The sequence below is a fragment of the Podarcis gaigeae genome (assembly GCF_964106915.1).
Source record: "Podarcis gaigeae genome assembly, chromosome: 7".
NCBI classification, from domain to species: domain Eukaryota; kingdom Metazoa; phylum Chordata; class Lepidosauria; order Squamata; family Lacertidae; genus Podarcis; species Podarcis gaigeae.
The window spans coordinates 67,804,441-67,818,201 of record NC_139683.1 but is presented as its reverse complement, the minus strand read 5'-3'; the positions used below and the strand labels follow the sequence as shown (position 1 = coordinate 67,818,201).

The 13,761-nt window shown below is 43.7% G+C and overlaps 1 protein-coding gene across 5 annotated transcripts in view; it reads right to left on the bottom strand.

Annotated features, from left to right (window-relative positions):
* Window positions 1-13,761, bottom strand: part of RNF152 (ring finger protein 152) — a 51,327-nt gene that overhangs the window by 19,782 nt on the left and 17,784 nt on the right. The gene's annotated exons all lie outside the window — the stretch shown is intronic.

Sequence of the window (13,761 nt, the reverse complement as noted above, 5' to 3'; positions counted from 1 at the left end):
ATGTTTGATGTATTACAGTATTTTAATATTTTTTTGGAAGCCACTCAGAGTGGCTGGGGAAGCCCAGCCAGATGGGCAATAAATTATTATTATTATTATTATTATTATTATTATTATTATTATTATTATTATTATCAGGTTTGACCACTATGTAACATAAATGGGCTTACCATTGACCACATTTTAGAGGCAATTCACAGTACGGATCACGCAGTTCCCCAAATGCAACGGGGCTGTCTGCTATAAGTAATTCCCATATGCTTTTAACTTTCAAGAGGCACTGGTTTACTACCTTTGAATAGCTATGGTGATCTTCAAAATCACTTGGCACTAATATACTCTATTGCAATCTTTTAACACCAAGCACTGTCTAATGGCTCCCTATGTACACATCTAACCAAGAAGGTATGGAGAAATTTACTACCCACAGCACCAGCAGGTTACAAAACAAGGATGCAAAAATCCACATTGTGGCTCAAACCTCTCTAAGCAGCATAAGTATTTCTCCTGCATAATGATACTCCTTTTCCAGGAACTATTCAGAATATAATCTAAATATGATCTCAATGTCCTCAATGCAAATAGCATTAAAGCATTGTGCGTTGCATTCTTGATCTTCGCTGTCAAAAACTGCTTTCTAAAAAGTTAAAAGAAACCGCAACCCCCAAATAACAATCTGCTTATCAATACAATTACCTAAAATCAAAGGAACACAACAAGCAACTAGTCACCATTCTCCAATTCTGAATCCACTAAATTCTGGAAATGCTGACTTAATCACCAATTGAATAGTGACTGTTCTTATCTCTCACACACAGATGTCCTCTTCTGTTTCTGTAAGCAAAGATAAAGGATTGATTGCATAGATTGAACTAAAGGAGGAGACAAGATTTTATTTGGCTCTGGTTTCGTTTTTGTGGCACGTACAGTTTAAAAACCAACTATAGCTTAATGTGAATGAGCTGTGTGCTCGTGCATGCTGCTCAAAAATTCCTACAGGACATCTCCCTAGCTCCTGCTGCACCACAGACAAAATAAGCCGGAGTCTAGCTTGTTATGTCATCTGAAACTCAGGCTTACTAGAGGTTTGCTTGGAGAGAAGCAAGCCCCAAACCCAGCTTAGCTTTAAACTACAGTTTAATGTGGCGTGCAAACCAGAACATACCTGTCTTCTTTTTGGTACAGTGTAGCAAATGATTCAGAGACATCACCTTGCCAACAAAGGTCCGTATAGTTAAAGCCATGGTTTTCCCGGTAGTGCTGTATGGAAGTGAGAGCTGGACCATAAAGATGGCTGATCGCCGAAGAATTGATGCTTTTGAATTATGGTGCTGGAGGAGACTCTTGAGAGTCCCATGGACTGCAAGAAGATCAAACCTCTCCATTCTGAAGGAAATCAGCCCTGAGTTCTCACTGGAAGGACAGATCGTGAAGCTGAGGCTCCAATACTTTGGCCACCTCATGAGAAGAGAAGACTCCCTGGAAAAGACCCTGATGCTGGGAAAGATGGAGGGCACAAGGAAAAGGGGACGACAGAGGATGAGATGGTTGGACAGTGTTCTCGAAGCTACCAGCATGAGTTTGACCAAACTGCGGGAGGCAGTGGAAGTCAGGAGTGCCTGGCGTGCTCTGGTCCATGGGGTCACGAAGAGTCGGACATGACTAAATGACTAAACAACAACAAAGCAAACAATGGGTTCAGACAAACCCAAACTAAAGCGAATGTGAGCTCTGAACAAGGTCTCTGGGCGTTTTGCTGCTCCTTAACCATATCAATCACCTCAGAGCAATCCAGCTTTCAGAGGTATTAAGTTGCCTTCTACAATCTAGACTGGCTGTCTTCTCTGATGCTCAGAATGTGGTGTTTCCTGTAAAAGTGACGTTGCTAATAACCTCTTTTTATATGCATAGCCCATATCCATCCCTTTTAGGAATCACACTTTCAGGAAATTATCAAAAAACTATTTTCTACTCCCAATTCATGCAGTTTAAATGGAAATTATTTGATGTCAAAGTTCTAACTCATTTATTATCACTATATGGCAACTATAAACCATACATTTACCGGTAAATAGCTCCCCCTCGGAAAATAAAAACTGCGTCCATACAACAAAACAAATGGGTTTTTGTAAACTCTGTGTGTGCTGGGGTGGGAAGTTATAAGTTTGTCATGTGTGTGTTGTAAGCTGCACCACCCCTCAACCTGTTGATACAATACAAAATTTAATACAAATTTAGGCAGATTGACTATATTTAAAACAATATAGATTAGTGGCTTTTGCATAATTATTTGTAATCCTGCAGTTAAGCATGTTAAAATGCATTGTTTCTGGTAGGCATTGTTTTCGATGGGCTTTAAAACACTCTTGCTGGATTTGAGAACTCCAGAATTATCAAAAATTCATCATTATGGGCTCCTCATTTTTAGAAAGCTACTTTGTTCCCAACCCATGCTTTTTAAAGTAACTTTCTTAGTTGCGGGCATTCCACATGCAAGTTTCTTTCTCTTGCTGCAGAGGTGGGCTGATGGAAAGCTCCTGTTCATTTGCATGGCAATAAAGTATCTTTAAAGGTGTCATTGAGAATCATTAGTTCTGCAAAAGAATGAGCAACAGCCTCAGGGTAATATACTGTAGTACGAAATGGGCTACTGGTGCAGCCTCAGAACCAACGCAGTGAGTTTCTGCATGGAAACAGCAGGCAGTCTAAGTGGGAGGTGGTTTTAGTTGGTTTGTTTAATTAGAGGCATTCAGAACAAAACATGGGTTGTTTGAAAGAGTCTACTAGAACTCACAGGAACTTGTCTTCCTGTCTGCAGAGTTAACAGTCCCCCAGAAACACTCACCCCCACCAGCACCCACAAATTTCCTCTACCTCTTGTAACAGCGGTCTCTTTTTAAAATGCTGCATTTCTATGATTTATCATAACAAAATTGGGGGGGGGGCTACAAACAGTATTGTCAAGTAGCATAGACTTCAGGATCATAAAGTATCTAGGTTCGGCTTCTACTAAGACGAAGTAGAAAAATTGACATGCACCCCCTCAAAAAATAAATAAATCTCTAAGGCAGGTATGTCCAAAGTCCATTTGGGGGCCTAAAAAACCTCAACAACTTCAATCCCCCAAACAGCTCAACAATTTTGGGGTACAAGCCTAAAAAAAAATCAATAACTTCAATCATCAACTTTGGTCGGCCCTCACGGCCCTTCACTTCATCAAATCTGGCCCTCTTTGAAAAATGTTTGGACACCACTGCTAAGGGGCTGAGTGTATGGGTGTGATTGTGCAAGTTTAGCATTTAAAAGGCTTCAGTAAGGAAGGCTGAGGGGTCTGGGCAGGAAGAAAAAGAAAGAGACAATCCATTCAAAAAGCTTTGTGGATGAGGTGCAAAATTCCGCGTGTATGCACAAAAGACACAGGACCATATCCAACACTGCAGTTCCAGTAAAGCAGACTTGTAGCAGATATTTTTCCTCCTCCTTCACCTCTAGCCTACCCGCATCATCCTCAAAATCACAGCAGATTTTTTGGTGGGGGGAGAGAGAAAAGGAAGCCTCATTGTGCCAGGAGAACTATGGTTTGTATCTGATGGGCAGCATTAGATACAACCCATAGTGAAGTAGCCTGAGGTATGGGTTGTGCCTCCATATAGTGGCTGCTTATTAGTAGCAAATCAGATGGAAGAACTGCCCATCATTTGCATATTTGACATCAGGAATTTGAAGTAGGATTGTGAAGACATTTAATTGTTTTATTGCATTAATGCATGTTTGGAAGCACCCTTTCATAAGATACCAGTCTTGGCCGCAAGCTTTTATTTCTAGAGGATATTGTAGGAAGACCACTGCAATGAAGAGCTGCAACCTATTTGGCCCAATGTACTGGGACGTGGGTGGCGCTGTGGGTTAAACCACTGAGCCTAGGGCTTGCCGATCAGAAGGCTGGCGGTTCGAATCCCCGCAACGGAGTGAGCTCCCGTTGCTCAGTCCCTGCTCCTGCCAACCTAGCAGTTCAAAAGCACATCAAAGGGCAAGTAGATAAATAGGTACCACTCCGGTGGGAAGGTAAACGGTGTTTCCGTGCACTGCTCTGGTTCGCCAGAAGTGGCTTAGTCATGCTGGCCACATGACCCGGAAGCTGTATGCCGACTCCCTCGGCCAATAAAGTGAGATGAGCGCTGCAACCCCAGGGTCGGTCACGACTGGACCTAATGGTCAGGGGTCTCTTTACCTTTTACTGTCGAAGGAGCATCTGAAGTGGAAGCGGTGTAGAAGCATTTTTGGGCTAAAAGCATCAGGCTATACCAAGATGCGCCACCTCCCTCATGAATGCATTCTCTCCAGATCTCTTATTTATACAGTACAATCAATGAGCACATCTAAGTTACATGTTACAACGTACCGTATTTTTCGCTCTATAACACGCACCTGACCATAACACGCACATTGTTTTTAGAGGAGGAAAACAAGGGAAAAAACATTCTGAATGAAACAGTGGATGTATCATTTTTGGGCTTCATGCTGTGGCCACAGACATGTGATCTGATGGTGAATTTGGGGTGACCCAATGCCAAAATCCTGAGAATTCCTGTGGATCCATGCTTTGTAACCACGTTTTTGCACAATTGCAGCCCCAGGCAACAGTGGGTGCGTGATTTTGGGGGGGCAGGCTGTAGCCATGGACATGCTATGTGATCTGATGGTGAATTTGGGGTGACCCAATGCAAAGATCCTGAGAATCCCTGTGGATCCATGCTTTGTAACCACGTTTTTGCACCATTGCAGCCCCAGGCAACAGTGGGTGCGTGATTTTTTTGGTGCAGGCTGTAGCCATGGACATGCTATGTGATCTGATGGTGAATTTGGGGTGACCCAATGCAAAGATCCTGAGGATCCATGTGGATCTATGCTTTGTAACCACATTTTAAGTGGGGAGCGAAGGAAAAACAAAGAAGGGACATTAGAGGGGTGTGCAGAGAAGCAGCTGGCTAAGAATGCAGGAGAGGGATTTAACGGGTTGGAGAAAAGAAAGGCAAAAGTTTTCCCCCACCCAAGCCAGCCAGCTATCGCGCTCGCTCTCTCTCTCTCTCTCTCTCTCCCTCCCTCTCTCCCTCCCCCTCTCTCTCTCCCTCCCCCCTCTCTCTCTCCCTCCCCCTCCCCCCTCTCTCTCCCTTCCCCCCTCTCTCTCCCTCTCCCCCAGCAGCACCGGAGCTTGCCTGGAGGGGAGGGGCTTTCCCTGCTCTTTGTTCCGTTTCAGCAAACACAGCAACGAAACAGAGGAGGGTGGGCAGTAAGACCCTGAGGCAGAATGCAGGAAAGCAGCCGCTTCCTCTTTTCAGTTTTCCCTTCTCCGTGAAGCGCCGCGATTTGATTTTTGCCTGGCGATTTGATTTTTGCCTGATTTTTCGGCTCCAGGGACCACACATTCGCTCTATAACATGCACAGACATTTCCCCTTCCTTTTTAGGAGAAAAAATCTGCGTGTTATAGAGGGGAAAATACGGTAATTTCTGGCAAATGAGAAGTTGCACAGTTAAGTCGCAGAAAATATAGTTGGTCAAAATGTTTGTATAGATTTCTAGTCTCTGTTACCAAGAACAAGTGAGACATGCATCATCATCAGAGGATCTGTTACCCTCTCGCATCGTCCTGTCCTAGCCAATTTGCAAAAAGGTGATCTGCAGTCTCTTGGGAGTATTTCAGATACCGTACAAGTTACAGCATCTTTTGACAACTGTGTTTGGCTTTTGCCCCAGACGTATCTTGCCAGCTTGCAGGGAAAGTAACAATATACATTTGATGCGTGCTCCACTAACAAATTGCTTACTGCAAGATAAAGGGGTTTTGTGTTTTTTTGGACATCGTGTTAAGAGACCAGGTTATTTGGTAGTTCAGATGACATCTTCCAGAAAGTTTATATGATTTGGAATACTCAAGAATGCTGTCCTAGGACGGTTATGCTAAATCCCAGAGACATTACTAGTGATTTTGGCTATATTCCCATGCTAGTGTTAAAGAGTTACTTAGCCCACAAATGGCAAACCTCAGAGTTCTCATGGTCTGTTCCATGAGACTTCTCTCCAGGCAGAGATCCAAGGGCCAGGTATATTTGCAGCACTAACTGAACTCCTTGTGAAGTCAGGCTCCATAATTAAGCTGGGTCAATTTTTCATCATGGTTCATACAAAATCTCAAGGCGAAACGCAACATTAAAGTACAGACTTTGCCACAATTTGAAATGTTCTTTGCCAGTAAAATTATTAGCAATCAGTATACCATACCTCGATTAAAGTTTGATAAGATCACCAGCTGCCAAGTGAAATCACTTTAGGTGGCCTCATTTGACCATCTCTTTCTTAGATAATCAGTTACGTTAGGCAGAATGCCGTGAGCTTGGGGAGGGTGCAACTCTTGCTCTTTGGGAATTCAATGCGGGATTAGCCGAAAAATCTGCTTACCACCTTCTCTCCAAGGTTTGCTTCTATATTTCATAGAATCCTAGCATTGCAGAGTTGGAAGGGACCAGAATGGTCATCTAGTCCAACCCCTGCAATGCAGGAATCTTTTGCCCAATGTGGGACTCGAACCCATAACCCTAAAATTAAGAGTTTCATGCTTTACTGAGTGAGCTACCAAACAGATATTACAAAGGCATGCACGGTCTCCCATGCTTTCTCAGTGCAAGGAAATAAATACTGTGAAGAGCCATTGCCCCAATTATAACTTGCTTTGATTTACAGAAGGTAAAGCTCTCTTTGTGGGATACAATATTGGTCAACACTAGAAAGGTCAACTATTTGGAGGAGCCATTAGCCATCTATTTGAGAAGTTCTATGTTTCCTTTCTCTTGACAGAGCTTTCACAAAATCATATTCAGCCTACGCATCGCCTACTGTAACAAGTAGATAGAGAGATGTGAACCGGTCCTCTGTATTTTTCACCTCCAGTCATTTTTCATTCGTTCAAATGTATAGATGGCCAATGAAGGATCTTCTATTATAGGCTCACAACAATCAATTAGGTACAAGGACCATATATTGGATAGTTACAATGAAAGCAATGAATACCACCATATACCAGGGTTTCCCAAACTTGAAGCTGTTTTTTGGACTACAATGCCCATCATCCATGAACACTGGTCTTGCTAGCTAAGGATGATGGGAGTTGTAGTCCCCAAAAAAAGAAAAGGAAAAAAGCTGGAGACCCAAGTTTGGGAGACCCTGACACAGACAGAGACAAGATATCCATGAAGAGAGGCAAGTGGATTTAACCCACGACCCTGAGATTAAGTGTCTCCTGCTCTACCAACTGAGCTATCCCAGAGACAGATTTAGTTTCAGGCAGCTGGTGCCAAGCCAGCACTCACCTGTACTCCACTCAGCTGCCTCCCATATCCCCCCAAAAGAGGTCTGACTTCTCATTTAGAGAGAAAGCCTGACTAGCACCATCCGCATCCTGTGGCAGAGAAAAGGGAGAGCAATTTCACTGCAAACCACATCAAGGTTATCATCAACCAAGGTGTCACAAGGCAGCGGGAGTTCTGCCACTCACTTTGGGTGCTCTCGGTCGCTCGCTTCGCTAGAGGTTTCGGCACCAACACCGATGATGCTGTGCTCTGCCATTTGTTAGGAGTGAGCAAGAGGCTCTAAAGTGAGGGATGACTAATACCCCGTTCCTGAACGTTTGCCTATACAGTGGTACCTTGGGTTACATACACTTCAGGTTACATACGCTTCAGGTTACAGACTCTGCTAACCCAGAAATAGTACCTTGGGTTAAGAACTTTGCTTCAGGATGAGAACAGAAATCGTGCTCCGGCGGCGCGGCGGCAGCAGGAGGCCCCATTAGCTAAAGTGGTGCTTCAGGTTAAGAACAGTTTCAGGTTAAGAATGGACCTCCGGAATGAATTAAGTACTTAACCTGAGGTACCACTGTATTGCAGTAAGGAAGCATCCTAAACAAGCTTGCAACCAAGAACACTGAGGGTCAGCAACCTTCAAATCACAAGCTCTCTTACCATCATAAAAACCTTTCCAGATCTTTTGTACCAATCACACGTGATTGGTACTGCATGGGCACTTGTAGCTCAAATTCTCCCTCACGATAACAAACAAACAAACAAAATTAACCATTTCCTTTTAAATACAGTGGTACCTCAGGTTAAAGATGCTTCAGGTTACAAACGCTTCAGGTTACAAAGTCCACTAACCCAGAAATAGTACCTCGGGTTAAGAACTTTGCTTCAGGATGAGAATAGAAATTGTGCTCCGGCGGCATGGTGGCAGTGGGAGGCCCCATTAGCTAAAGTGGTGCTTCAGGTTAAGAACAATTTCAGGTTAAGAACGGACCTCCAGTATGAATTAAGTTCTTAACCCGAGGTACCACTGTAGTATACTTTTATCTACCAGTGACTGAAGGAGCTGTTTCAAGGCATGACCATTCAGGTATCATGGCAGAGGAATGGTGGGTGGCACCAGCTGGGAGACCCTCAAAGGAAGAAGGCTCAGAGCCAAGGGACCGGTGGTGGATGTCCGAGGGAAAAGAGGGAGAAGACTGGGAGGAGGAGCAGTCCAGAATCGGAGGCAGAAGCAGGTCAAGACACAAGAGTTGAGTCAGGTTGAGTCCTTGTTGTGCTGCGACCAGCTCCCCTCCTCCCTGGTCTCCCAGAACCAGAAGAGGTATGAAGAGGGTGCAGCAAATGCAGTTGAGGCAAAGAAGTCTCAGATTGCTTGGGGAGGAGGAGACTTGGGGAACTGTGGGAAGGCAGGAATCTACAGTCCCCACAACTGCCTCACTGGGGCAAGATCAACAGGAAGACTTGTTGTGGTCATTAGGCCTGGCCTCCTGAGCTGTCTTGTTTCTCTGAATAAAGAGTTAACTTCACTGAAGTTGTGTGAGTTAATGCTGACCTAATCCTGGCACCCGCTCCTGACAGCAGGTAGTATACAAGCTGTATAATCTTTCCCTACTGTTATAAGAAGCAACTGCATAAACACTGGCAAAAAAATAAGCCTGTCAAATGTGCTATCATCAGAGTTAGCCTAACCTAAGTCAAAATAATCCACTCTTTCTTGGCACACTACCTTCTCCATCTGTCAAACTAGGAAACCGTGGGTTGCATTCAATTAACTTTTACTCGGGTTAGGACCTATCAAAATTCACAATGTTAGGTCCATTCATTTCAACAGGCTGACTCTGAGTAAAAGTTGAATACAACCCTGTATTCAAAAAAACACTTTCCGTGACAACTATCACCCTGCCCCATCAACGGAGGAAACCAGTTTTTGGGTTGCCGCCAGAGGAGTCAGGAATCAAAGTTGCTCAGGAACAGACACACCAGGCTGAGTCTTCTTCCATCAATAATGATTCAGTTTCACTAGGGCTGAAAAGGACCAAAATAGTCTCTGGACAGGAACACTGGATGCAATAGTGTCTTTAAATTCTAACAACAGGGCAGATAAAGACCAGAAAATGGACCGTAGGAGGTTGCAGCACTAATAGGTTTGGGCATCTGTCACAGTTTCAGTTTAGAGAAAGTTTATTTTTTAAATGGCCCATGCAATGCATCTTCTAGCCGCGTGGAAAATTAAGTATTTGTCTACATTACTAGAAGTAAGAAACTAAAGCCAATTAGTTGCAGGGAGTGTTGGCAACTGGAAGGTAAGATTGGATCTAACGGAACATGTTCCCAAGGACTCTGATTTGGCAGGGTGCTCAGAGCCTTCACCTTGTATGATGTGGAAGAGGAGGCAAAAAAAAGTTTTGTTTTGTTTGCAACTTCAGAATACGCGGGGGGGGGAGGAAAATGAGGAAAGTAATTCTGGGCATGCTCCTTCACCTCTTGTTGCATGGGAATAAGTATGCATAATAAGGCACATTAGAACATGCTAAGTCAGGGGTGCGAGAGAGAAATCGCCTCCCTGCATAATGAGACATCACCTTGCCAACAAAGGTCCGTATAGTTAAAGCTATGGTTCTCCCAGTCGTGATGTATGGAAGTGAGAGCTGGACCATAAAGAAGGCTGATCGCCGAAGAATTGATGCGTTTGAATTATGGTGCTGGAGGAGACTCTTGAGAGTCCCATGGACTGCAAGAAGATCAAACCTATCCATTCTGAAGGAAATCAGCCCTGAGTGCTCACTGGAAGGACAGATCCTGAAGCTGAGGCTCCAATACTTTGGCCACCTCCTGAGAAGAGAAGACTCCCTGGAAAATATCCTGATGTTGGGAAAGATGGAGGGCACAAGGAGAAGGGGATGACAGAGGACGAGATGGTTGGATAGTGTTCTCGAAGCTACCAGCATGAGTTTGACCAAACTGCAGGAGGCAGTGGAAGACAGGAGTGCCTGGCGTGCTCTGGTCCATGGGGTCACGAAGAGTCGGACACGACTAAATGACTAAACAACAACAAATAATGCTAATGCAGAGCAATGCATCCTCACCTGTGCTTTCCTCTCTATCCGATGCATAGAGCCACTGAAAGAATACGGGATACAAATTAAAAAACGGGCTCTATTAGGCTTCCACTTCCCTCTGCAGTTTTATAATCCTCCCATCCATCAAATTTGAAAGAGTATTAATACTGACACTGGCTGATCCCCACCTCATCTGCTGAGCTAGCTTTTTCTGAAGTTCGCTGCCACAGTCTTTCAGGATCCACGATAGTTTCTGAAGAGTCACAGCTCAGATTTTTATTTGTGATTCTCCAAGGCAGATATAGTCTTCCTCTGCAATGGTATTGTGAGAATAGACGCAAAAGACGCAGAGAGCAGGTTGTAAACGAATTCTGATGCTCAGCGGATTATTATTTGGATTTGAATTTTTACTGAGATCAGAGCTTGACACTCCCACCACTCCGCCCAAATCACAATTCCTGAAAGTGCGGTCACACCGTCCCATAATAAGGTCAGAGGGAATATCAGAACTTTTCTATGAAATCATTTGCGCATCAAGAATATTGGAGGAAAGCTGTCTGTGGACAAACGCTGGCTCCCTACTAAAGTCAATAGGTTCACCCACCAGTAAGTTCACACAGGAGTGCAGTCTTACATAATTACTAAAGTGCAATCCAATTAATTCAACACAACATTCCATTTTAAGTACACACATACCATAGTAAGCACACACTTAACTGAATTCCTCTGAAATCAATTGGGCTTACTTTAAGTAGACATATATGTTGTTGTTGTTGTTTAATGTATTTAAATCCCACCTTCCAAGCAGGGATTCAAGGAAGCTTATAGTATTTTAAAACATTGTTATAAGATACAAAGGAATAAAAACGAACTGGTAAACCATAGTTAAAATGCATTAGAATACATTTAGAGCCAGCATTAATGTACCAACTGCCCTGGCAGCGACTCAGCAGTCAGCCTCATCAGCCTCTAAAGGCCTGTGTGAAGAGCCTGCACACAGAAACACAACAAAGACAATATGGGAGCAATGTACTCTATAGCACTGCACTGTAGTCTTAGCTGAAATGAACTTAGGCTCTGTGCTGTTGGTTTTGCTGGGGCATAAGCTTGTCAATGTTTTAAAAATGTGTTTTTGTAGGTTTGCTGTGATCCTCACATTTTATACAACAAACCATGGACAGTTCTTGATGAACGGATATTTGACTTACTTTAACTGTTACTGTGTAGGGTTTTAGAACGGAAGGTTTAATTCGGTGATCAACTAAAGCTTTCTTTGTTTAATTAAGGAGGGCTGAGTGTTAAAGAGCACACTTGCGTATTTTAAGATGATATTTGAGTTCTCATGAATTACTCTAATGTGGAATGTAAAGGATTATCATTATATTTTTGTCCATGTGACAATTACGGGTGGCTTTTGCTTAATACGTTCTAAGTTTCCACACTCCCCTTCTGCATCAAAGAGCCACCTACAAAAAAATGCTACAGCAATATGCAAATCCATTTAATCAGGTAATTTATCGCTAATCAACCGAGGAAATTGAGACAGATGATTTAAATAAGCTTTGGCTTATTACTGTGGTATTGTCCTTAGAAAATTACAGCATGCCTAAAAGCTATCCCTTCAGCATACTTCGGACCATGTTATTACGGTGTTTTGTTTTTAACCAAGGTCATTGCAGCAGCAGACAGGAGATTTCCAAAGGGCTCAAACTTTGTCAAACTAAGAGTGTAATCCTGTATGTTTCCACTTAGAAGCAAGTCTCCCTGGGTTCAAGAGGCATTAGGTAAGCTGGTATAAGATTTCAGCCTAAACATCTTCTTTCTTTGGGGGGGGGGGGCGTCAATCACCAAAGCCCCAGCATTAGATTTTGGCACCAGCCTGTGTTTACACACTTCTGCAGAACTTTATAGCAGCAGACTGTGTTTACACCCCACTTCCCTACAGGGAGTTCTTACAATAGCTATCAGCAACTGGAAGCCTCTGGGATAACACCCACCCCCAGAGAGTCACCAGGTGACTTTACACAGTTGCCAGCCTTAGGAAGCACCATAACAACAGCACCAAGCAGATGGAAGGCCTGGCGGACTTTTCTCCAAGGAATCCTTGCCCCTTCCCCTTCTAGCCCAGGGATAAAGCTTTAACCGATCTGAACTGTATGTAGGCCAAGCTGCTGTGGACTCCTAGGAAGACTAGAGCTAATAATAATAATAATAATAATAATAATAATAATAATAATAATAATAATAATAATAATAATTTATTTATACCCCACCCTCCCTGGCCAGAGCTGGGCTCAGGGCAGCTAACACCAGTAAAATTACAATAAAAATATAATACGTGGTGGTGGGAATTTAAATTACAGGTTAAAATGCAATTTAAAATGCAGCCTCATTTTAAAAGTAGCCCACAGATCAAAACCATAAGGGGAGGGAAACATAAGGGTCAGATTGAGTCCAAACCAAAAGCCAGGCGGAACAGCTCTGTCTTGCAGGCCCTTCGGAAAGATGTCAAGTCCCGCAGGGCCCTAGTCTCTTGTGACAGAGCATTCCACCAAGTCAGGGCAAGTACTGAAAAGGCCCTGGCCCTAGTTGACACCAATCTAACCACCTTGCGACTTGGAACCTCCAAAGTGTTGTCATTTGTAGACCTTAAGGTCCTCTGCAGGGCATACCAGGAGAGGTCCCGTGGTTCTCTCGTCAACCATAAAGACCTAGTCAACCTAGCTGGACCATAAAGAAGGCTGATCACCAAAGAAATGATGCTTTTGAATTATGGTGCTGGAGGAGACTCTTGAGAGTCCCATGGACTGCAAGAAGATCAAACCTATCCATTCTGAACGAAATCAGCCCTGAGTGCTCACTGGAAGGACAGATCCTGAAGTGGAGGCTCCAATACTTTGGCTGCCTCATGAAAAGAGAAGACTCCCTGGAAAAGACCCTGATGCTGGGAAAGATGGAGGGCACAAGGAGAAGGGGACGAAAGAGGACGAGATGGTTGGACAGTGTTCTTGAAGCTACCAGCATGAGTTTGACCAAACTGCGGGAGGCAGTGGAAGACAGGAGTGCCTGGCGTGCTCTGGTCCATGGGGTCTCGAAGAGTCGGACACGACTAAACAACTAAACAACAACAACTAAACCTAGTCAAAGAAATTAAGCTTTCATTACATTTACTCAATTGAGAGTTTCGCCTTATGCGGTGTCTTGCAACAAATTGTTCCCCTCCACACATACAAATACACAAATGGGCAAAGGGGGAGTTCGTTGGGAATTGGGTGGTTGGTTGGAGTGGGAGTGAATTGGGATAGTGTCTGTGGGTAGGTTGAGTTCGTGTAGCGAAATAAGCTG